The following is a 25,818-nucleotide window of genomic DNA, read 5'->3' on the forward strand; positions in this document are numbered from 1 at the left end:
GCAATTTGTGTGAAAACGCTTACAAGGAGAAGAAACAGGATGATCGGACCTGGAGAGGGTAAAACTGCAGAGGAGGACAGAGATTGGCAAACATCATAAGAAAACTGTGTAAGGCTTAAAAGCAAACCAACTTCATATGAGTTGAAACATTCTCGCAGATCAACACTACATGCTGCAACGTGACCCGAACCAAGGGCATTTCCTTTTCATGGGCAAATACTCTTATCGACTGAGCTACCCGTACAAAGGTTCCAGGCAACAGCTAGTTCACTAAGATGCCTTACGTAGAACGATTAATCGACACATTCGTGTACGCAGTTCATAAATGATTGCGTAAAAGGTTTGCTCTTGGATTACAAATGACCCTCTGTTTTTGTTGGTAAAATCCGGAAACAATCTGTATAATTTAAATGTGATAATTTGTAACGTAGGGAGAATATTAAAGCTGCTCTGTTATTAGTTCGCTACATTAAATTTGAAATACTATTTCAATATTTGACGCTGTGTTATTTTCAGAGACAGTTACATCTGTTAAGTGGTTTTAGTAGTGAATTCTATGTCTACAAATTGTCTACTTTTGCAGCTAAGCCAACAAGTTGTTAACTGTGCTATGACTGATGATGAGACGTAATTCATATTTCTAAAACCGATGGTACAGTTGTTCATACGAAGTCGAATAGTTGGGACTGACATAATTACTGTCTACATCTCTCTTGCAAAGCTGTCCTGCTATAATATCTCCGTGCGTACGTAACTAACAGTGGAATTTGCGCACGTCACTGAGCTAATTTAGTGACAGCTCAGTTACTGTTCGTTGAGGTGTAGCGCCTGCTCCGTTCACAGCCACCATCTACCAACATGGTGTCGGTCTGAAGATGATCTAAAACCGACTGAAATCGGTAACCTTATATAAAAAGTTTATTGCGGTTGTGAATGCTTATATTCATTTTTAAACCTTAACATATTTCAAATTAAAGTCATGCCGGACAGTATCGAAACTGACTATTTCCAGATGTTTTGTTCCATACAAAAACACAGTTGCAAGCCATTCCTTCAAAAAACGTAATGGCTTAAGTTGTTCTTTTCCTGTAGCTTACGAATATAACGGTTGTATAGGGATTAAATGTAGCGTAAAGATGAAAAAGTGATATCACGTGCCAGAAACTCCTGAAATGATCAGTGTGGCTGGTAAATGGAGTAATCAGTGCGTTCAGAGGTTTCTTTCTATACTACAGCGATGCTCAAATAATACTATGTGATGAACGCTCTTGAGTATGATCATCAAAAGTTTCATTAGCAGAGGAACTCGAAGGACTTCACGGATATGCTGCTGGATTTGTTACATGTTGGTTCACTTTCTGTGAGAGTGTTACATAGATGCTTAAGAATCGCAAATGGGAGTTTTGGAAAGAAGGCTGATGTTGACGCGCCGTTGAAGAAACTCTGAAAATTTCAGAGAAAAATGTTTGAGACAGGCAGTAAGACGATTTTACCGCTTTCCTCTAATATCTTGCTGGCACAAAAGTACTCTGCAATTTTCCTCCCACGGTTCAGAAACTGAGGAGGGAATGGAGGACAAAATTATAGTGGGAAGTATCCTCCGCCGTGTTCTACACGCTGCATTCATCCAGTTGTAGGTCGCTGAGCTACGTCCTTCAACGGCGAAGACCAGTAGAGGAGCCAACGCTCGGTTTGGGAAGAAGCAGTGACCGTATTGATCCCACGCTGCTCGAGAAAGAAGTGCTCATATCGACCGCTGCTCCCCGCCAGCGACGGAAAGAAAACTAATTGCAATAGTTAGTAAAACAGCAGACATTTTATTCGCCACAATATAAAGACTGAGCTTGTATGCTGTGAAGTGTGCAGGGTTTTGTAGCTCTTTGTTGGTATAATTGTGCACCCACGAGAATGTGGTGAAGACACACTACTGCGGATGATAGGTGTTCCTAATCGCGACTTTGTCAGAAAGCGCGCTTGCCCCTGACGAAGCCCAAGGACGTCGGAACGCCTTTCAGTGACGTGCAGTTGGCAGAACTGCAGCGAGTGCCGGGGAGATGTGTTTATGTCGCATCGATTGGGCGCTGGCGGGTGCCCTCCGCCACCTGGGCGTTGCCTAGCAACCGGGTCAGGCCCGGGTCACGGCTGGCAGCGGCAGCAGGGCAGCGCCGCCGGGTCACCGACGCCTGCCGCCTCCGCCAGCCGGCAGCTTCCAGCAGGCGCGCTCTGCCCCAGGGCCACCGAAGGCCGCGCTCACGCCATCGATCGATTCTGATCAGCTCACAAGTTGAGTTCTATTTATAGTTTATTTGTAACCAGTGGATCCGTGCGAAACTTCAGCACTTTTATAATTGTAAATAATGAAGGTATTTGGAATACATGTGTTCGTTGGGAAAAGGATAGTTGTGAGAAAGCAGAGAAAACATCTTTAAAAGTAAACAGAACGACGTGAAATAATAATCATGAATTTGTGATACATCCTTGTATATATTCCTACATTTGCATTAGGTTTTAGTAGCAATAGGGTAATCACAATTCAAGGCGACAATGACAAGTATGTTTGCCGTTTCCGAAAGCATATTCGTTTAGAAAAGTCAAAAACAAATAAACTGGTATTTGTGATGAAATAACATGGAAAAGGTCTCTCTTATTCGTAATTAATAGATTAGCTTCGTAAAATATAGGTATGAGGAGTTTAAAATTTTCCACAAATATTAAGTTTTAGCGTAAAATCGGTATGCTATTTCAGAAGTTGGTTAGAATAATTTTCCAAAGATATCTCATGAATCCCTGTACGATTAGTGTGTGTTAAGATAAATGGATGTTGACTTGTGGAATAATATACACTGACCAGCCAGAACATGGTGACCACCTACCTAATAGTCGGTATGTCCACTTTCGGGACAGATAACAGGCTACGCATCGTCGCATGGAAGCAATGACGCCTTGGAAGGTCTTTGGAGGGAGCTGGCACCACATCTCCATACACAGTTCATCTAATTCTCGTAAATATCGGGGAGGGGGGCAATGACCTCTGAGCCACATCCAATCACATCCCAGACGTGTTCGATCGGATTCAGATTGGCAAGTTGGAGTGGGGCGGGGGGGGGGGGGGCAGCACATCAACTGGAACTCGCCACTGTGTTCCTCGAACCATTCCATCGCATTCTTGCCCTTGTGACATGGTTCATTAACTTGTTCAAAAATGCCTCTGGCGTCGGAAAACATGATCGTCATGAGGGGGTGTAATTGGTCTGCAGTTAGTGTATGATACTCCTTTGCCGTCATGGTGCCTTGCACAAGTGCCACTGTATCCACGTATGCCCATGTAAATGTTCCCCAGAGCATAATGAAGCTGCAGCTTGCTTGTATCCGTCCCGCAGCACTGGTGTGAAGGAGCTGTTTCCCAGGAATGCTGCGGATTCGCGCACTCCCATCGTCTCGACATAGTGAAGAAGGTATGAGAACTCATCAGATCATGCAACACTCTGCCAGTGCGCCGAAGTCCAGTACCTATGGTCGCGTGCCCATTTCTGTCGTAGTTTTCGATGTCGTGTTGATAACATTGGCACATTCGTGAGTCGTCCGCTGCGGAGGTCCATCGTTAGGATTGTTCACTACACTGTGTGTTTAGACATACTTATATTCTGCCCAGCATTAAAGTCTGATGTTAGTTCTACCAAATTCACCGCCTGTCCTGTTTTACCAGTGTGCCCAGCCTATGACGTTCGACATTTCTAACTAGGGGTGACCGTCCAACCCCACGACATCTGGGCGTGTCTCACCTTTGTTTTGCCACGTACTGAAGACATTCGCCACAGAACTCCTCGAACCCCCGACAAGTCGAGCAGTTTCCGAAATCCTCGTGCCGAGCCTCTGGGCCATCACAACTTGCCCTCGGTCGAACTCAGATATATCACGAGTCTTCCCCATTCTACACACGGACAGCACGCTCACGATTACTACATGCATCGTGCATTTGTGTGACTAGTATTCATTCCTCAGCAGGTGACGCTGATACCTCCTGAACTGGTTTATATGGATAGTAGATCAGTGGTTGTAATGTTGTGGCTGCTCAGTGTATATGATGGCATTAATGCAAGCCCTTGGTAATAAAGTAGAGTCCCTACAACTCCCTTGGATATAAGTCCTAGTTATCTTTTGGTCGCTTGGTGTACAGTGTGGCAGATTCACAGCTTCATATGTTGGGTGAGGTTTCTTTAAGTGAATAAATGACGAAGAAAAACTTCGAGTAATGTTTGTCTATTATTGGTCAGAACAAAACTGTAGCCCGAGTACGATGCACTGAAATATCTTGCTGCTTCAATGTTGCCACCTTCACCCTACACAATTAAAATACTAGCATAATCTTAGCTGTTATGGCCCCCTTCAGCTGATGCTGCTGATTTTACTCCAGTGATTGTGACGTCCTTTCCATGACGTCAAAGAATCCCTGTGTAAGAATTACGACGTGTCTTATGAATCAAGTTAAGTTTTATTTAATATTAAGCTATTCTGATCGGCTGGTATACCAGAAAATTCAGTGGTTCCAAACGACACTAAGAGTCCCTCACAAACTGTCGAAATCGCTAGACCACAAACCGTGTTTACAACACGTTAATTGAAATGGATTAGATGGGTTGAAAACACAAAAAACAAAAATCGCTAGAAAAATAGCAAAATCGAAATTAATCAGAATGTCGTCATGCTGTATATCAAACAGCACCGTTTGATCAGAGGATTACGGAAGAGAAATTAGTTTCTGTCAAGGCAAAGTATTGCAAGCGTTATCGATGTTTTATTAAGTAACGGTTATTAAAACATCGTCTTTTAAGTGAAACTAACTAACAGAATATAAGTATTTTGACTGCTTATTTCAATTCAAGAACATTACTTGTTTCAAAAGGTCTTTCTAAAAAATTATCTAAAGTAAGATGAGCAGTGTAGTAGTATCAGGCTATGCAGTGTTAGTTGATGCAAGCTATCGCTCAGAGAAGCTATTATGTTAGTGCGAGTAGGAGGACTTCCAGACATGCTGGCAAAGCTGGGGATAATTTGTAAAGAGCAATCCAAATACGAGAACTTGCACTACACGAATGAAGCTGGTAAAGTAAATATATGTTAAAAATATCGATATGAAAAGAACAGGATAATTTCAGGCAATTTTATTTAGTGGTGGAGCGTGCCTGTTATGTTACATCACAACCAAATTTCACTGGGCTTGATTTAGATTATGACAAACAAAGAGGTTTTCTTCTAAAGCAATCGAGCAATCGATGTGGGAGAGGTCAAGGGTTTACGGAAGAAGCGGAGAGTTCAATAGAATTATATGACAAAGCTAAGATGTTAAAATAAATATGGAATAGACTTTTTCTTTGGAAACAGAGAATCACAGAAAATCGGTCGAAAGGTTGGCAATTTAGTTGCTTTAGTGTTTTATAATGACGCGACCTAGTACCCAAAATAATTTTATTCAAAATGACTCTAGCCGTGGAAGCCTATGAACCTATAACAGGCGGCCCGTTCATTTCTAGCGAACCACTTAGCAGTAACAGAATAAGTGCTCGCAAACTGTAAGGACTCACAAGCGACCATCAACCAATTAGTAGATTGTGTTTCTTCCGTCCCAACACGAAGCAAAATATTCATGTTTGACGTTTCTTTCAATAAATATTGTTAAGAAGAAGCAGCTCTTATGGTGTCTGTATGCAACATTTGATATTGTCAAACATTATGCTATGTTATGTTGATCAAGGAAATCCACATCTCAGGCTATTGCATCTTATCTTACATAGCAACAAAAACAACGTGTAATTTGGAAAATACTAAGACATTTACATGTTATGCCACTCATTTGTCGTTTGTCTTCAGCTGCTATGTATGTGGATACTCGCCGGATCGTTGGAGGAAAACAGAACCATCTACGCCTACATTTTTGCTTCCTCATTTTATGATACAGTACTAACTTTTTAAGAAGTTGTTGGGAATGCTGTCTTTGCTGGAACAACAAATACAGCCATGAGCACAAACACACAGACATTATCTATTTTATAGTGTAATGAAAGGCTGAGTGGACGACAACTAATGACCATGAGATGTATTGAGAGAATGGCAAATTTTTGAAAGAAGATTTCCTTACAGAGTATACAAGGAAAATAAATACTTTCGTCTCGCCACCGCTAATCTTTTACTCGATACTTTTCAATTTATAATTTTACTCATACTAGTACCTCGTAGAGGTATGCTGTTGAATGATCCCAGCAGTGATTTATTACAGGTTTAATATTTACTCAGAATTGTGGCCACATGACTCATTTCCAACACTGTGAATAACTGAACCCGTCAGGACTAGCAGGTCATAAATTGGACATGCAACGCGCATACGGGCACAGAGTGGGCGTGCGGAAATATTTATGGCGCTTCGACAACCTCGGTAGCGTCTCGTTTGCAGTTCATTCTCTTGGAGTCCCCATGTTTTCGAGATTGGATTTTTTTGTCTGTTTGTATTGTTGTCTAAAATAGTTTAAGTGTAGGACTTACTAAGTTGGTAGAGAGTATGGCTCATACCCAAAGGAAACTTGGCAGTGTTGTGATAAATTACGATACAATGACATGAAATGCAAAATTTGTTTAAGAGAGATGAAGTCTTAGGGAAACATCAAAAAAATCTTATAAGTAAACAGTTCACCACAAAAGGAACATAAAATTATTTGCTCAGTAAGAGCCGGCCGGAGTGGCCGAGCGGTTCTAGGCGCTACAGTCTGGAACCGCGCGACCGCTACGCTCGCAGTTTCGAATCCTGCCTCGGGCATGGATGTGTGTGATGTCCTTAGGTTAGTTAGGTTTAAGTAGTTTCAAGTTCTGGGGGACTGATGACCTCAGATGTTAAGTCCCATAGTGCTCAGAGCCATTTTTGCTCAGTAAGATATTAAGAAAATGAATAGAACCGATACATGTTTGTTAATATAAAATTCCAAATTTTTTAGAAATTGTAATCAGTAATGAAAATAAAAACATTACGCTAATACACTCCTGGAAATTGAAATAAGAACACCGTGAATTCATTGTCCCAGGAAGGGGAAACTTTATTGACACATTCCTGGGGTCAGATACATCACATGATCACACTGACAGAACCACAGGCACATAGACACAGGCAACAGAGCATGCACAATGTCGGCACTAGTACAGTGTATATCCACCTTTCGCAGCAATGCAGGCTCCTATTCTCCCATGGAGACGATCGTAGAGATGCTGGATGTAGTCCTGTGGAACGGCTTGACATGCCATTTCCACCTGGCGCCTCAGTTGGACCAGCGTTCGTGCTGGACGTGCAGACCGCGTGAGACGACGCATCATCCAGTCCCAAACATGCTCAATGGGGGACAGATCCGGAGATCTTGCTGGCCAGGGTAGTTGACTTACACCTTCTAGAGCATGTTGGGTGGCACGGGATACATGCGGACGTGCATTGTCCTGTTGGAACAGCAAGTTCCCTTGCCGGTCTAGGAATGGTAGAACGATGGGTTCGATGACGGTTTGGATGTACCGTGCACTATTCAGTGTCCCCTCGACGATCACCAGTGGTGTACGGCCAATGTAGGAGATCGCTCCCCACACCATGATGCCGGGTGTTGGCCCTGTGTGCCTCGGTCGTATGCAGTCCTGATTGTGGCGCTCACCTGCACGGCGCCAAACACGCATACGACCATCATTGGCACCAAGGCAGAAGCGACTCTCATCGCTGAAGACGACACGTCTCCATTCGTCCCTCCATTCACGCCTGTCGCGACACCACTGGAGGCGGGCTGCACGATGTTGGGACGTGGGCGGAAGACGGCCTAACGGTGTGCGGGACCGTAGCCCAGCTTCATGGAGACGGTTGCGAATGGTCCTCGCCGATACCCCAGGAGCAACAGTGTCCCTAATTTGCTGGGAAGTAGCGGTGCGGTCCCCTACGGCACTGCGTAGGATCCTACGGTCTTGGCGTGCATCCGTGCGTCGCTGCGGTCCGGTCCCAGGTCGACGGGCACGTGCACCTTCCGCCGACCACTGGCGACAACATCGATGTACTGTGGAGACCTCACGCCCCACGTGTTGAGCAATTCGGCGATACGTCCACCCGGCCTCCCGCATGCCCACTATACGCCCTCGCTCAAAGTCCGTCAACTGCACATACGGTTCACGTCCACGCTGTCGCGGCATGCTACCAGTGTTAAAGACTGCGATGGAGCTCCGTATGCCACGGCAAACTGGCTGACACTGACGGCGGCGGTGCACAAATGCTGCGCAGCTAGCGCCATTCGACGGCCAACACCGCGGTTCCTGGTGTGTCTGCTGTGCCGTGCGTGTGATCATTGCTTGTACAGCCCTCTCGCAGTGTCCGGAGCAAGTATGGTGGGTCTGACACACCGGTGTCAATGTGTTCTTTTTTCCATTTCCAGGAGTGTATTATTATATTTAAAACTTGTAAAAATCTATTACCACTCTCTCTTATACGTAGGCTTTAAAAATAGGGATGGTGAGATTGAAGCGAATGCGGTCTACAGAGCTAAATGGCTAAAACCATGCACGTTGTACAATCCTAGCTGTAGACTGCCTATCTAACGGCTTTCAGGAACAACAACAATTTGATTTTCAGTGTTTCATACAATCACTGACTGAATTTTAAAATTTAAGATTCTTTCATAATCCACTCATTAAGATATAATTTTACATCAAAGGTTTAACACAACCAGACAATTAACACAATTACAAACTGTGTAAAAGCCTCGAGGCAGTGTAACTCAAGGCGTGCAAACTGCCCAGAATATATTCATACAGTAACAGCGAATGAGAGCTCTTAACGACTTCCAAAACACTTTACATTTAATTTCAAACATTTTCTAACATTTTTTTCTGTGACACCCCCGCAAAATGATGAAAAGAAAAAAGAATTATCGCCGGCCGCGGTGGTCTAGCGGTTCTGGCGCTGCAGTCCGGAACCGCGGGACTGCTGCGGTCGCAGGTTCGAATCCTGCCTCGGGCATGGGTGTGTGTGCTGTCCTTAGGTTAGTTAGGTTTAAGTAGTTCTAAGTTCTAGGGGACTTATGACCTAAGATGTTGAGTCCCATAGTGCTCAGAGCCATTTGAACCATTTAAAAGAATTATCGGTTGCTAAATATTTGGTGTCCGTGCAGTTAAACTTCAGCATCAGGCAAGACATTGTAATTTGTTATTCCTTTAGTAATAGCTGTATTCATTATACATTTTACAGACAGTATCCACATACACCACTGAATGTGGCAGAGCAGCGAAATTATATCATTGTACGAGGAATAGTTGAGAATATTTGACGAACCTAACCATTGCGATTCGTGAATAATTAGTTTTTAGTTAAAACGGAGTGCAAGTTACCCAGACTATACTCAGTCAGTGAAAAATCCTCAGCTAAGAAAACCAACATAAGTAGAATTTAGCTCCTTCAATCATAAACGTTTTGAACGTACAATAACTTATTTGTGAAGTAATCAGACGCTTGAAACTGTTTAATACATGGGTGTTTGTTTTCTTAAAATATCGGGGGTGAAGGGTTTACTGGTCTACTCTAATGTACATCAAGGTATCGCTACATCTCTTTCGATACTTATGTGTGCGGCACTTTCCTAATGACAATGGTCATGAGACACGTATGGGTTCTTTTTGTTCATTCCCACGTCGTCGCTACCTGCGTTTGAAAGCACGTGGTCTAGTGAAACAATTCGTGTGCCAAAAATCCTTCATGCACACAGACGCGGCGCTGAGCGCCGGAGAGTAGGGTTATTGGGCTGGTGAGGTGGCCGCGTGTGGCGTTGCGTTGAGGCGTGTCGCCCTTTCGGGACGGTGGAAGGAAGGAGAGAGGGAGGCGAGAGAGTGCTCAGCTAAACTGGCTTCCGTTTGACCCGGCCACCAGAGCCGCATTAGCCCGTGGGCAAGCAGGCCGGCAGGCAGTACAGCGGCGCTGCTAGGGCTGTGAACGTCCACCCCAGGGAGAGGACGGGGATGGCCGGATCGATCCTGCCGCAATCGATCCTCTCGGCACAACAGATATGGGTCGCGGAAAAAGTAACGGGGCTACGCGACAGATCGACCGCGAAAAAGGCGTACGCCATGCATAAGGTTCGGTTGAGAAAAATCCAATTAACGGTATTCTTCTGTTTGGCTGCCCGGTTAAATTACTTTACTATAAAAGATAGAAATCAGTTTCGTTAAGAGCAAAAGGTAAAAGTTGTTCTAAGAACAACACGAATTGATATGCGCACTTTAAAGGCGAGGAAAAGAAAATACTCTACATAAAAGCACGAGATACCATCATATTTCGTCATGTTTGTAGATGGCCTACGTTTAACAACATTTTGTGACATGACAGCTAAAATTATGCGAATACCTGATTTCTTCCTAAGTACCCAATGTGTTACATGATTCCTAACGCCCGGTCAGTGTGGCCGAGAGGTTCTAGGCGCTCCAGTCTGGAATCGCGCGACCGATACGGTCGCCGGTTCGAATCCTGCTTCGGGCATGGATGTGTGTGATGTCCTTAGGATAGTTAGGTTTAAGTAGTTCTAAGTTCTGGGGGACTGATGACCTCAGAGCCGTTTGAACCATTTGATTCCTAACGAAAATAATGAATACATAAAATTATATAGGATAAAGTAAAGCGGACTGTACGAAGTAAAAAAAAAAATTAAATAAAACTAATGCTGTACAGTAATATTTATATCACGCTGCCATAGAACACTGTATGAATTATGCATTTGTAAAATATTTTAAAAGAGGAGAAATAACGCAACTGATCGCTACAGTGTTTTACTTACAGACCTACTAGGATTGTGTCCCGAAATAAACTAAATAAGGGATTCAGGAGATAGAGTTATTTGTATAACTGTAAGGGTGGCTCCTGTTCGGTCCATCTAAACAGTGCAGTCATTATGACTCAAACTGTTCATTAATGTAATTTTCAGTGCTATCTCTTCTTGATATTCAGCAGTCTCACAGCAGGTTTCAAATTTACTCTTACATGTCTAAGTTTTTTTTCTGTTCCTAACTGAAAGTTTGTATTTACTTACTTCCTCTTTAAAAATCTCGAAAATTTAAATTTCAGTTCTACACTTTCCTCTGTGTTTGAGCTTACTTGATCAATTTTTTATTGCTGCTGCAGTTGAAACATTAGATATTTTTACTTACTTTATGTTTCTCCGTTTCTCATTCACGAGAAGAAATTGTAATTTGTCTATTACGGGTCGTGTTTAAAAATTGAGGAACTTCTTCGTAGAGTTTTGTTATTTCTTGGTGTATACTCTCCGTTTCCATTTGTTTCTGTTTTTCTTCATTAATTCCGTTTCATCTACTATGCGTCTAGCTCTGGATTCTTCTGCGAAGAAAGTCTGTATCATACCGATTATCATTATGATTATTGTAAGCACCTCTAGCTTTCTAGTTTTAGAAAGAATTGAATCGTTAATTAATCCATTACTTTTAATAATGTCTGCAAACAGTTTTAGTTTTGCGCGGTATTGATTTTTTTGAAACACGGGTTTCGTGGTTTAAACTATGATGCATTTAAAATGTTGGTCGTATATTCTGTTTTGGATACTGTGATTTGAAGATCTATTTCGTACGTGACTTCTCCAAAATATTTATTTAAAAACTGGCTGAAGTTTTCATTTCAGCAAACATAACTGAGACGTCTGGAAAAGACAGAGTGATTCATTTTTGTATTTTTCTTTTTGTTCATAGTAATTTTTCTTTGTTCTAGTCTCTTGTAGTGCGTTTTATCAATTTCGAATTGCTTTTTTACAAGACACATTTTATGAGCTAATATGACAGCATATCTCTGTGCCTGATTCGTACTGTAATTTCCAATGCCTCATAAATCTTGCTGAGAAATTGAAATCTGGATTTAATATCTGTGAGCTTCATTTGTTTGTGTTTATCGATCAGTTAGTTACTTATAATTCACACAGCATGGAGAACAGGATTTATCTGTGTACAGAATCTTATGCTTTTTGAAGATCTACAGAAAATGATGGCGTCGTCTTATTTCAGTGGCGACTAATGTTTGATAGTTGAATTTGGGCACAACACTTGACATCTAAGCAATTAAATTGAGATTGTCATGGTAAAAGCCTCACAGAAGTATGTCTTTTAGCTTTCTATGCTGTACTAGTTATCGAGATGTGATACGTATTCATATCTGCGATAAATACTGATCCTATTTACAGATTTGCCAAAGTCGTCAATTCAGATAATTTCTGCAACTGAATGAGTTCCCTGTCAGTCTATTGATAACGTTATCCGTTTTCTGGAGTATTGTTTTATATTGTTAAGCAGTAAATATGTTCTGCTAATGTGTATTGGTCACTATGCACCCAAAGTAAAGCAGCTTTAGTCTAATCATATTGTCTGATAATTAAATACGCTTCCTTATTTGCACTATGAGATCCAATTCTGTGTTTTATCTTAACTGCTGTCAGTAATTTAATCCGTCAGTCGTACGTTCAGAATGTTTTTTTCGAGATATTAAACGTACGAGCTCCTATTCTTTTTCTGAATGTCGCAGTTTTCCCACCAATAAATAGCCGGTGGAAACCAATGACACTATATTATTAAGACGCAGTTAAAAAACAATTTAGTGTCAACTGCCACTTGATCTCAGAAACGAAGTTTGTTTCGTAAGTAAAGTTAGAGGGGAAAGTAAAGCTGAAGTTTTTTGTAGTGAAAGAGTTGTCGTCTTTGAAATATCCATTACAATTTGATCGATACAGTTCGTTTCCAGGATTTATACTTGACAGAGCTTTCTTATTTCCTTGTTAGAGGGTTAACTTCGCTTTTACCGGTGATACCTTGGCAAACGCAGGTTCATGTGATATAGCAGAATCATATTTGAATGAGTGGAAATCATTCACTGGTCTTAAATTTTTCCTATGGAGAATAAAACAATTTGTAAATAAGGAAACCTGATATGTATTTTCAGTTAGAATATTGATTCACAAGCCTTAAATATGTACAGTATTTGTAGATGTCTGTAAGTTTGCTTCGATTAAGAGGGCGGTGATTTATTCTGTTAAATCCTTGAGGCGCCGAAATTTCAGTTGCAAAGATCGACTTCTCGGTTGTACGACTAGGACATGAAAAGCTTAGTTATGCTAGGGTGGCGGAAAATATATTAAACGATTTTCCGCTCAGCTTGATCTTCTTCTAAGTTGAAAGTGGAGGGATTCCGAAGAACCTTGCTTACTTGCCGTTTCCCACCTGAAGTACTGGCAACCTCTACAAGAGTTGACGACAGCCTGCAGCGCACTGCAGCAGGAGTCGACCTCTTCGATGCCTCCCGGGAATGTTGGGAATGCTCTACGTTTCTCCTCTGCCCAAGCAATGGCCGTGCACAACTCAGAGCTTTTAGGACAACTTCTGTCCACACGTCAGTCTACATTATTATTCAGTTAACCTTTCTTAGTCTGTTGATCTGTTAGCATGCTGAATGTCGCCTCGTGTGGAGGCAGTTCTAACGACATGAGAAGATGGGACTGTTGCCTCCAAATTTCTCATCTCAGTGTCTTGCCTGCATCATTGCTCTCTTAACTCAGTTTTCTAGGAGATATTGATTTGATTTCCTTTTTTTGTGATCACAGTTTGTGAGACCACAAAGGCGTATGTACCATCACTACTATTGGATTCACAATTTGTGGTACACCTCCTGTCATGCCCAGGATAGTTGAATAAAATGAAATACTGATTAGTGAAAGATCTCATGGATGAAAGATCCCCGAAAGCAGGAAATATAGTCGATTGTCACCATTAAGTAGTCATATCTGCTCTCACTAGAAATCAAATAGATGCCAGTCTTAAATGGGAAACGAGTTTATAGTAACTGTCGCTGGTTGTAAGGACGAGATACGCCATGCAATTTCATAAAAGCAGCCTTGTGTACCTCCTCTTATCGTCAAGCTACCAAACACAGCACCTTCGTTGTGTCTGTGAGGATATTTGTTTCTGCTAGAGTCGGGACATTTACGTCGAGGAAAGCAACTGTATCCCACCGGCCCAGAGAAAACACAGCGGTAGGCTGTTATGTCAACAGGGTGGGCCACCCCGCCGCCCGCCGCCCACTGTTCGCTGCACCAGATACGGACTGCTCAGTCAATCAGCGGAAAGACTAATGCAAACAGTGCTCTCCCACGTCTCTGTTGGAGCACGGGGCCCCCAATGCGACTCCCTACGGGACGCCAGCGATGGAGCTCAGTCGGACACCAAAAATAAGAGCAACTGCTGAAATATGATGGCAGCGAGCTAGAAAGATGGCTCAGTCTAAAGTGTTGACACAGACATGTCTGAAGATGCCGTTTTAGATTGATAAACGGACTTCAAAATGAACTGACTGGCTACAGACTGTTAAACAAACAGAGAGACGCATCAAGTCGTTCTGGTGGGAAAAAAAGTGGACGGTGATCGGAAGTGTGCTGCAAGGTTTTTGAGGATCAGTTGATCGGAATTCCTAACTTCTTTTAACGAGGTTATGAAATGAAAATAAATAAAAATCAAACAAAGATATTTACGGAAGAATGGAAAAGCTTGTAGAAGTGACTTCTGGGAAGTCAATTTGGGTTCCGGGAAAGGAATACGTGAGGTAGTACTGAACCTATGACTTACCTCAGACGCTGGGTTAAGGAACAGCAAACCTACGTAAAGCATTTGTAAAGTTGGAGAAAGCTTATATTAGTGTTGACTAGCGTACACTCTTTAAATATCTGAAGGCTGCAGGTGTAAAATGCATAGATAGAATGGTTACTTACAACGTGTACACAAACCAGGCGGCAGTTACAACATTCCAAGGGCATGAAAGTGCAGCAGTGTTTGAGAAGGGATTCAGGCGGGATTTTAGCCCCAGTGAGATTAAACCTGTGCATGGAGGACGCGATAAAGGAGATCAAGGAGAAATTTTGAAAGAGCGTTACAGATCTGCTAGAAGAAGTAAAAGCTTTGCAGTTTGGCGATGACGTTGTAATTCTGTCAGACAGCAAATGACTGCAAGTGCAGTTCAACGGAATGGACTGTTTCTTGAAGCGAGGACGTAATATGAATATTAACAAAAGCAAAACAAGGGGAATGGAATGTAGTCGAATTAAATCAGGCGATTTAGGAAATGTAACACTAAAAGTAGTAAATACGTGTTGCCATTTGGACAGTAAAGAGCTGATGATGGCCGAAGTACGGAGGATATAAAACTTAGTCCGGTAATGGAAAGAAAAGTTTTACTGAGTAAGAGAAATTTGTTAACATTGAATATCAATTAATGTGTTAGGAAATATTTTCTGAAGGCATTTGTCTGAAGTGTAGCCTTGTATAGAAGTGAAACATGGACGATGAGCATTTCAAACAAGAAGAGAACAGAAGCTTTTGAAATGTGATGCTACAGGAGAATGATCTATTTCAAACACGTCTCGAAAAAAAAGTTACTGTATATTTAAGTTTTGTGCAGTACAGAAACGCGCTCCAAGGAATTATAGATGGACGTCAGTTATGATATGGTAGAGTAAGTGGTGGCCACTTTCCCTTCGGTCATTATATACGAAGACATAGTGAGAATACCAAAACTTTCTGAATATACATTAAAAAGGGAAGAACGGAGAACCACAAGCGAAGGAAAGGTAGTGTTGTTAATTCACAACATGTCTTAACGTGTTGTAATACGAATGTAACTAATCTATCTTAAATTAAACTTCACTTGTCTTCTAATTCAGGTCAGATTAATGTGTTTTAGACAACATCTGGGTCACAAACGTATCATCCTCCATTACATATGAAATAGCTGAAACTAGTGTGGAGCACAGCACACGAAACTATGAAACTGGAGAGCTGCAAGATGTTCTAGTCTAAAGAGTAACGGTTTCTCGTTGATTGTCAGATGAGGATTAGGTGCGAAAAATCAGAAAACATTGATTCCTTTGGGATTATATGCAGAGTGAAAATCTCATTCTGGAAACATCCCCCAGGCTGTGGCTAAGCCATGTCTCCGCTATATCCTTTCTTTTAGGAGTGCTAGTTCTGGAAGGTTCGCAGGAGAGCTTCTGTAAAGTTTGGAAGGTAGGAGACGAGATACTGGCAGAAGTAAAGCTGTGAAGACCGGGTGTGAGTCGTGCTTCGGTAGCTCAGATGCAGAGCACTTGCCCGCGTACGGCAAAGGTCCCGAGTTCGAGTCTCAGTCGGGGACACAGTTTTAATCTGCCAGGAAGTTTCATATCAGCGCACACTCCGCTGCAGAGTGAAAATCTCATTCTGGAAACATCCCCCAGGCTGTGGCTAAGCCATGTCTCCGCAATATCCTTTCTTTCAGGAGTGCTAGTTCTGCAAGGTTCGCAGGAGAGCTTCTGTAAAGTTTGGAAGGTAGGAGACGAGATACTGGCAGAAGTAAAGCTGTGAGTAGCGGGCGTGAGTCGTGCTTCGGTAGCTCAGATGGTAGAGCACTTACCCGCGAAAGGCAAAGGTCCCGAGTTCGAGTCTCGGTCGGGCACACAGTTTTAATCTGCCAGGAAGTTTCATATCAGCGCACACTCCGCTGCAGAGTGAAAATCTCATTCTGGATTACAGTTTTATATTACATTACCTTCGCGCCCGCTACTTCACTCGCATTGACTGTATTGTCTGCAGAGATTTTTTTTGTTCCTTATTATTCTCTTAGCGAATTTTTATGTTGTTCAGAAATTGGAACACCTAAAGTTTTCTCTCTAATTAAGCCATAGAAGCTTGGTCTTTTCCGAAAATACTTCTCTGCAAAAAGCGATTCTGGTAGCTGGAGTCCAAGGTTTCTATTAATTATGCTTTTTGCGTTCCTGTGGTGATATTTCCAAAGAAATTTCATCCACTAAAATATATTTCCTTATATCTAATCGAGAAGTGAAATACTACTTTTCCGAGATTTAGCTTTAAAAATATTTTAATGTAACAAAATATTTTCTTTGTATTTTCATCCCATCTTTTACCCCCATTTCCTGCTGGTTGAATTTCCATAAACAGTGAAAAGCGTATTTTTTTTGTTTTCAACCTAGAAGTCAAATATCAGTTTTCATATATGCAGTATCAAATATACTATAGTAGTTCTTTAATAATGACTGATTTAAACATTAACTCTTGGAAAAACTCAGGTTTTATGGAATTGAAGGCTATACACACAGCTGGTTTGAATCATACTTAATGAACAGAAAGCAAAACGTTGTGCTGAATAGCACAAATAATGTTGGGAGGGTGGTAAATTCTAGTGAATGGGGAGTTATCACAAAGGGAGTCCCACTGGGTTCAATTTTAGGTCCTCTGCTGTTCCTTATTCATGTAAATGACGTCCCACTTAACGTTCATCAAGCGGAACTAGTACTTTTTGCAGATGTTACGACTGCTATAATAAATCCCATTCCAGAAAAAGCAGCTGAAGATATTGTTAAGGTTATCTTTCAAAGAATTATTAAGTGGTTCTCAGAAAATGGACTCTCCCTTAATTTTGAAAAAAATCACTATATCCAGTTCTGTGCACCGAATAGAGTCACACCGACAATTGATGTAGTATATGAACAGGCTCAGTTAACAGGGTAGATTCCTTCTAATATTTGGGTGTTCACATTGATGGCAAATTGAACTGGAAGAAGCATATTACTGAGCTTCTCAAATAACTAAGTTCAGCTTCTTTCGCTCTTCGTATAATCGCTAGTTTTGGTAATAAACAGATCAGCCTCCTAACATACTTTGCATATTTCCACTCAATAATGTCTTATGGAATAGCTTTCTGGGGTAACTCACCTCTTAGATATAAAGTATTGATTGCACAAAAGAGAGCAGTGAGAATAATTAGTGGTGTTCACACAAGGACGTAATGTAGGCACCTTTTAAAGGAGTTAGGTATTTTAACTGCACCATTAGAATACATATATTCGCTAGTGAAATTCGTTACAAATAATCCATCTCGGTTCGCGAAGAACAGTGTGTTCATATGTACAACACTAGAAGGAGAAATGACCTTCCCTATCCGTTATTGAAGCTGTGAGTTGCTCAAAAATGAGTGCATTATTCAGCAACAAAAATCTTTGATCATTTACCCAACAACATAAAGTGTCTGGCAGGTAGCAGATCAAGTTTTAAATCTAGCTTAAAATCATTTCTTTTGGACAACGCCTTCTACTCCATGGACGAATTTATGTTTCAGAAATGGTAAAAAAATTGTACCTCTAAATGTAGTTGCATGGGTAGAACTAAAAATTTTGTAATATTAAAATTAGCACTATTCATGTGTGTATTTATATCTTGTAATCTGACTTGTTCCACATCATATCGATAAAATTATCGGGAAAATGATCTACAGAACATGACGTAACTAAAAGTAAAACTAAACTAAAGACGTACTATTGAATCTCCATTGGGTTCAATTAACAAAAATGCTGAAACATGTATTTCTTTACTTCTGATCGGGAAGTGAAATACTAATTTTCGTAGAGCTAGCTTCAAAATTGCCTTAATAGTGACATAATTTCAACAACCTTTTATTCCCGTAATGCAGCACATTAGTGGTGGAATTTGGCAAATCCCTTCTTAAACGACGCCTGCAGTATAACATCAACAACTTCTCCAAATTTCAAGTTTCTATCCTAAGTGACTTGGGTGGTCGATGAGCCATTGAGTGAGTCAGTCGGGACGTTGCCTTTTACACTCGTGTATGGAGATTATTGATCGGTCCAATACCGCGTATGTTGATACGTAACGTATCACTGAGTCAAGCAGTATGGAAACGATTTCGTATACGAAACTAGAGTGCACCCTCGGAACTACTGCTACTTAAATTCACTAGAGCAAATACTGGATTGTATCAAGCGAACATGATATGGAAGAATATATGAATCATGTCTTTCCCAGCTTTCATTCTGGGAGAAATCATCATTTATATTGGTAAACGTGGAGTGTTTGGTAAATCTCGTGAAGCTAGTTTAGTGTCACTGATGATTGTTGATAACAAAGAAGGAAGCAGTGACCTACATTTCCAGTTCGACGGTAATGTAATCCGTGTAAAAAGGTATGGTTTGGATGTTGTTTGATTAGTCTATTGGCGATTACTCAATAGAATCAGTCGCAATTCCTGGAGGTATTTGGCCGAAGCTATTTAAAGAGGAGCTACCACACAAATCTTATAATGTGGAACGCGGACGGTAGACTGAGAGTTGCTGGAAGAATTGTAAATTTGAGACTTTACTATTCAGGATTAACAAAAGTCGAGGCAGAGAATATGCAAGGAAGGAGTCTGCTACTCGTAGTGGCTCCTCTAGTTCAAGAAACGCTTAAATAAACTTCAAAGGTAGACGTCATTCGAAAGACGTTGTGAATTACCAACAAGAATAAACCTACATTACCAGAATCAGACTTACTAACGCCCGTCAAAATTATTTCACCTAAATTGCATACGTCCCACGTTGTTACAATCACGGTAAACTTACTGAAATTCGGACTTATTTATGTACAAAGCATTATCCAGTCATCCTGCTATCATCCACAGTGGAATGCGGAGGAGAGAAATGATTCTAATCCGCAGTATATCCTGATGAGGCAAAACACTATTATCACCTGTTTAATGCCGTGTTGGTGCACCTTTGGAAGGCAGTGCAACAACGATTGTCAAGTACTTGGCATATTTCTGCGTATATTTTAAACTCTTGTTGAGATAGACTACAATAATGGCTGAAAAATAATGATCTTTGGTTTTCGCTGCGCCAATGGTTTGGTGCGAGCGTACAAACTTTACAGATGACTGTTATTTCTACTTAACTTCGCCTATAAAGGCGTGATTGTCAGTGAAGAAAAGTAGAACAGTTCTAGGTCCCAAATTGCGATCTGTTATTTGACCATTTCCTCATTCACATAGTCTACATGTTCCCATCCGACCCCAAAATTGTGAGTCTAAAGTACGAAATCAAGACAGTTTACAAGAAGAAGAACCCAACAAGCCTCTACACAAAACGAATGATTTTAACGAAATAGACTAAGTCAAGCCGAGCTGACCGATTGTTACCGAATCTGAAGGCAAAGTCATGGCTGAAGCAATGGAATCTTCTCCAGCGTGATGTAAGGGTCTCACAGTACAGACATCGTCATACATGTATATACACGGGGTGAAGGAAAATTCTCGCATTCGGACTTTGCTGCGCGATTCCTTATATAATGGCAACACGAAACTTTCTCGAAATTCCGAACTGCGTATTTCTTATGGTAAATGGACGTTAAGGATTGATTATCTGGTAGCACAGTAATCACATGTACGGTAACGATCTCTCTCAGCATCTGTCAGCAGAGTGGTGCAGTGGATGGCATTTTGGGTTAGCAGGCAGGAGGTTGAGGTTTCGATTCTGGGCCGAAGCGTATTTGTTTTTATGGTAAACGTAGTGTACGTGGTACAGTATTTGGTGTCTTAATCGTCATACAGCGATTGCAGTGGGCCTCCTCTAAAATATTTGCACTTACGTTCTATCGACATAGAAATGGAAGCACAATCGCTTTCATAGGTCAGATTTTATAGAAGCCTTTTGTACGTCGTGGACTTAAATTGTTTCGCATCGCTGTATCTGTCAGATTCAAAATCTGTTTCCTTTGTACTCTCCCCAAACAGTCCCACCGATTAGTACCAACTATTGTTCTTGCCACGTTCAGGTCCATTACATTTCGTTAGGGCCTTACGTCACCAGCAGGGCTTGCAACACACTTTAAAACTAATTTCCAAACTGTGTTATCATTTATATGTATTATCACAATATAATCACTAAATTTTGCCTTTCAACATTGAGTCTGATAAGCGCGTGATGTTTAATAAGAATTCCATGCGTTATTATTGTTATTATTATAATTGATGGAAATGTGGAAACATTATGTCCCTGAGCGTCAGGGGAACAGTGTAATTGGAAAATGAACAGTTCACAATTAGCAGTTTCGGGATGACTCACGCAGAACAAAAGCTGTAAGAGAGATTATGCGAATTGGGTGGAACAGCGCGCTGCGCCTAATGAAGTGCTTATATTGCATGTGCTTTTCACCAGACAGGGACTAGTCGCTAGTGAAGTAACAGACTCCTTCTACATTCGTACATATATTGTATTTTCTTCTAGCGTAATTCTAAAATAGTGTGGCAGGCTTATGGCATACACAAACGGTGAGATTGTGGATATGCTTCTTGTCCTTAGTGCACCTGATGACCGAGCTAGTGCTACAGCTCGTGAATATGCTGCTAGACAGTCTGGTCGACGTCATCCAGATAAAATTGTGTTTCGTCATCTGGCGCTTCGTCTTTGGGGACAGTTTCTCTTCCTCCACCATCACGTGACGGAGATCGTCCAGGGACTCGCCGTACTCCAGTTATTGAGGAAGCTGTTCTGGAGGTCATACCCGAAGAATTCCAGCGAAGTACACATAGCGTAGCAAGTCAGCTGCGTGTTTCGCAACGCACAGTCGTTGACGTGCTGTACGAGCATGGGCAGCACCCGCTGTCATTATTCCTTAACCAACACTTGCATCCTGCAGACCGTCGACTGCGGATGCGGTTCTGTGAATGGTTCCAACAACAAAAGGAAGCCAACGACGACTTCATAAATTGTAATCTGGCCGGATGAAACAGCGTTCACTCGTGATGTGTCTTCAATATGCCCAGTGCCCACCAGAGATGCGACGTTATCCCGCAATTCACCCGCGACCCGGCACCGTATATATAAAGTTCGTTATGGCATCAACGTCTGGGCTGGAATATTGGGAGACAGGAGTTTGGGTCCCTACTTCTTGCCTGCACGAAAGTATCATGCATTCCTCGCAAACTGTTCGCCTGACGCACTGGAAGACATTCCACTTCACGTTCGGCAGAGGTTATGGTTTCAACTTGATGGTACACCAGCATACTTTCGAATTAATGTGCGACGGCATTTACCTAAATCCGTTCGATTTCTTCCTGTGGGGACACTTGAAGGAGCACGTGTATTCTACTCTACCGACACATATGAAACAACTAATAGCGCTTGTTCTTGCTGCTCTTGTGGATGCAAGCATGTTGTGAAGAGCCCTGAGCTGTACGATCCAGCGGGTCGCGCAATGTTTGGACTTGCAGGGGGGTCGCTTTGATCTGCTCTGAAAACAACGTATTCTTTTGTAAAAGTCATGCGGTCATTAATATGGAAATTATTATTGTCACTCGTTGCTAATATATTACATTTGAGAGGACATGATGAATCTGATATAAATGACTATAAGATGTTGAGTTATTTAACTGTGCAATCATCTTTAGCATCTCGAAATTGATATTTTTGTAGTTATTCTGTCCTATGACAGGTGATTTGTTTCAACTGTCTATTTCTGACTTGACTGACTACGCTTTTGTTACGTTCACCTTGCAAAACACTGTACGATGTGGCTTAAGAAACGGTTTATACTGCGTTATTATTTGACAGAATGAAACTGGCAAATAAAAACAAATACGGCTCGACCCAAAATGGAACCCTCAACCACCTGCCTGCAAACCCAAAACTCTGTCCACTGCACCAACTGCACGGCACTGCTGCTATATGCTGACAAAGATACTTACCGTACATGTCATTACAGTGCTGCCAGATTGCCAATCTTTAACGTCCATTAAAAGCGACAACCTTCATTCTGTTTCTATTGAACATACACTTCAAATGGAGAGTTAGTCAAATATGGCAGTCTTTCTTGACTCAGTCAAATATGATGAACACAAATTGAACATCGTGGCTGTTTAAAAGTAATCACTGTACTCAGGAATGTAACTCGGGAGCAATGAATACAGCTGCGTTTTATGTATATGGTTCAAATGGCTCTGAGTACTATGGGACTCAACTGCTGAGGTCATTAGTCCCCTAGAACTTAGAACTAGTTAAACCTAACTAACCTAAGGACATCACAAACATCCATGCCCGAGGCAGGATTCGAACCTGCGACCGTAGCGGTCTTGCGGTTCCAGACTGCAGCGCCTTTAACCGCACGGCCACTTCGGCCGGCTTATGTATATGGGATAGTAGGATGGGAAATCACATTATGTCCGAGGAGAGTGACCTGCAAGAAATCTTAACTCTAGCGTGAGAAATGTTGGTTCAAGCCTCTCGCGGACCAAAAAGTGTTCTTCCACTCCTTAATATAAAGCTGTGTTTGTTGAAAACTTTTCCCAAAAGAGCGAAACGAGAAGGACGTTTCGTATAAGTAATTAACAGACAAATTTTCTACACTACGTGACGCAAAAGTTAAGGAAGGTATTTATAGTGGGCAAGAAACACGACGAATTGTAAAGTATCCTGGGTTTGATCGAATATTGACGGGCGAAAGTTGTGAGGTCTTAAAGGAGTCATTCTTAGTTTTTTGGACTTTTAGGTAACAAAAGGAACAAAAACTACAGTCAGTCGGTGACTGCAGAAATACTGTGTATTCGTAAACAACTTGCCCTTACGATTAATTTTCTCCACTCACACCTAGAGTTTCCGGTTTTCTAGTTGTGGAGCTGCCAGTGATGAATACGGCGAAAGAGTCATTCAGGATATTTCTGTAACGGAAGAGAGCTGTCAGGATCGTCGGAATAAAGCAACGAACACGGTTTACTGCTGGTCTGTGTGTAGGAATGCTCCAGAACTCGGAAGAGGCAAATCAAACTGCAGCCATCTCTTATAGCCACCACACGATTGTCTTCTGGCCCAGCCGAAAGCCAGCTATTCTACAATTAGTTCAGAACTCTCAGGATGTAGCCGTCATTAAAAATGTCAAACGGACGTTCTATATTACTGGAATATGCATTGAAAAATGTATAGCCTTTTTTAATCCGTTGAAATAAAATACGTTCACCTGTTGTGTATCACAGAACCCAGACATAAAAAATGGTTCAAATGGCTCTGAGCACTATGGGACTTATCTGATGTCATCAGTCCCCAAGACTTAGAACTACTTGAACCTAACTATACTACTCGCCATTAAAATTGCTACACCAAGAAGAAATGCAGATGATAAAGGGGTATTTATTGGAAAAATACATTATACGAGAACTGACATGTGACTACATTTTCACGCAATTTGGGTGCATAGATCCTGAGAAATCAGTACCCAGAACAACCACCTCTGGCCGTAATGACGGCCTTGATACGCCTGGGCATTGAGTCAAACACAGCTTGGATGGCGTGTACTGGTACAGCTGCCCATGCAGCTTCAACATGATACCACAGTTCATCAAGAGTAGTGACTGGCGTATTGTGACGAGTCAGTTGCTCGGCCACCATTGACCAGACGTTTTCAGTTGGTGAGAGATCTGGAGAATGTGCTGGCCAGGGCAGCAGTCGAACATTTCCTGTATCCAGAAAGGGCCGTACAGGACCTGCAACATGCGGTTGTGCATTATCCTGCTGAAATGTAGGGTTTCGCAGGGATCGAATGAAGGATAGAACCACGGGTTGCAACAAATCTGAAATGTAACGTCCACTGTTCAAAGTGCCGTCAGTGCGAACAAGATGTGATCGAGACGTGTAACCAATGGCAACCCACACCATCACGCCGGGTGATCGCCAGTATGGCGATGACGAATACACGCTTCCAATGTGCGTTCACCGCAATGTCGCCAAACACAGATGCGAGACCATCATGATGCTGTAAACAGAACCTGGATTCATCCAAAAAAATGATGTTTTCTCAATCATGCACCCAGGTTCGTCGTTGAGTACACCATCGCAGGCGCTCCTGTCTGTGACACAGCGCAAGGGTAACCGCAGCCATGGTCTCCGAGCTGATAGTCCAAGCTGCTGCAAACGTCATCGAACTGTTCGTGTAGATGGTTGTTGTCTTGCAGACGTCCCCATCTGTTGACTCATGGATCGAGACGTGGCTGCACGATCCGTTACAGCCATGCGGATAAGATGTCTGTCATCTCGACTACTAGGCCGTTGTTAACTATTAAGCCGTTGGGATCCAGCACCGCGTTCCGTATTACGCTCCTGAACCCATCGATTCCATATTCTGCTAACAGTCATTGGCTCTCGACCAACGCGAGCAGCAATGTCGCAATCGAGATAGGCGACAATCCGACCTTTATCAAAGTCGGAAACGTGATGGTACGCATGTCTCCTCCTTACACGAGGCATCACAACAACGTTTCACCAGGCAACGCCGGTCAACTGCTGTTTGTGTTTGAGAAATCGATTGGAAACTTTCCTCATGTCAGCACGTTGTAGGTTTCGCCACCGGCGCCAGCCTTGTGTGAATGCTCTGAAAAGATAATCATTTGCACATCACAGCGTCTTCTTCCTGTCGGTTAAATTTCGCGTCTGTAGCAATTTTAATGGCCAATAGCGTAACTTAAGGACATCACACACATCCATGGCCAAGGCAGGATTCGAACCTGCAACCGTAGGATCAGTGCGGTTCCGAACTGAAGCGCCTAGAACCTCTCGGCCACAAGGCCGGTGAACCCAGACATAATAAAAACTGTCTTTGCCATGTTCGTTTTTCTCAACCAAAATTAATGAGATATGATTCATGAAGTGAAAGAAGGCAGTGTTATTTAAATCTGAAATATTAATTTTAAACGGCGTTTGCATAATTTCCTAAGTAATCTCAGCAGCTGGCAACGAATACTGTTGTTAACATGAAAATAAAATAGAAAATAAAAGTTAATTGTATTACTTGCACTCAGTTATATTTAGTATGCGCAAAGGTCTCCAGATCGAGAGGAAATATTATGTGAATAGGTGAGAATGTCCCATTGTTCCGTCTCTGATGACCTCCAACTCCACGGTTTATTGAACTCTA

Source organism: Schistocerca serialis, chromosome 1 (assembly GCF_023864345.2).
Source record: "Schistocerca serialis cubense isolate TAMUIC-IGC-003099 chromosome 1, iqSchSeri2.2, whole genome shotgun sequence".
Lineage (NCBI taxonomy): Eukaryota > Metazoa > Arthropoda > Insecta > Orthoptera > Acrididae > Schistocerca > Schistocerca serialis.